Genomic DNA, 1,381 nt, shown 5'->3' on the forward strand with positions numbered 1-1,381 from the left:
ATATATGATGGGGGATTTATGTGTGTGTTTTAATGTACATTTGCGTGGGTATGTATGTACATAGCTCTTTTAGGTAGAGAAAATTTTGTGACAGATAAGTATCCCGATCTATAGAAACATATTTTCGTACGGAGACAAACGAGATAAGTTTTAGGCAAAGTAAAATTTTCCCGAGCTATAACCAAACTAATTTTGTAATATAGTAGCTAAAGTAATGTTGTATGCGGCGCTATGGAACGCCCTGTATTTGTGACGCAGCTGAAACAAAATGGCGTTCTTAATTTTCTAAAATCATCCTTTACTGTCACAGCATAGGAAGTGTATTTTTTATACGTACATTATGTACGAGGTGATATCAAAAACTTCCCGGGATAGTTCTGTAGCGGGAAAAACATATAGCAGCACACGATTGCGTGCACAGTAAGAGCTAGCAGTAACTTTCATGAGTCCGTGTGCCGAGTGACATTGCTGTGTTTACTTCGCAAGCTGTGAAATTCCACTGAGGTTGATTTTGCCTTTCATGTTTTCGGGGGTCGATACATTAAGTACAAGTTGCGTACTGCGGTCGATCTAATCGACTGGCCCCCTCCCCAAAGATTTTGAGCCTTGTCCCTAGAGTAGATAAGAATATGTTGACTGGATGTTTGATTTTTATCTCTATTGGAATGGAACATGTTTTGGGTAGACGGCAAGCCAAAGGTAGTTCTGTGCAGAAATTTTTCTCGTCTGAGAAAAACCAAAAACATGTTCGGTTGGAGGGGACGCTTAAGTTTGTTTAAAAGCTTCGTAGCTTGGTTTTACTTCTTGTCTGTGATGGCTTGAGATAAACATCGGCGCTTTTTCATCTTGTGTGAGGAATAACGAATGTCTTCATGCACTAACTGCCCGATAAGTAATTCAGACACTTGCATGTCCCTGGCGATGGACCTGATTAAATTGGAAGGATCGTTGTCAATCTCATCTGGATCTCACCAACAAATTCAAGAGTTCTTCTCTGATCAGAATGATCAGAATGAGTTTTCCGAGCTGCTGTACTTACGTAATCATCATTAGACTCATTCAACTCTTTCCGAATCCTCTACACTGTCCTCAGGTTGACATCGAAATACTCTCAAACGTTCGTATTGGAGCTTCCAACATGAATGCGAAGCAGTACTGTATGCCGTTTTCAAATTTCTGGCAGAGTAGATTGCACCATGGTGCTGTTTTTCTCGCAGACGGTGCCCAAATGACGCTACTATGCTATGCAGTCGACAAAATCAAAAACAAACAATGCGCATACGCGTGAAAATAAAAATAAAAATTGCGACAATTTACCCATTACATCCTGTATGTGTATATACACACACAAACGCACACACATACATACAAACATATAAGA

Source organism: Octopus bimaculoides, chromosome 21, assembly GCF_001194135.2.
Source record: "Octopus bimaculoides isolate UCB-OBI-ISO-001 chromosome 21, ASM119413v2, whole genome shotgun sequence".
NCBI classification, from domain to species: Eukaryota; Metazoa; Mollusca; class Cephalopoda; order Octopoda; family Octopodidae; genus Octopus; species Octopus bimaculoides.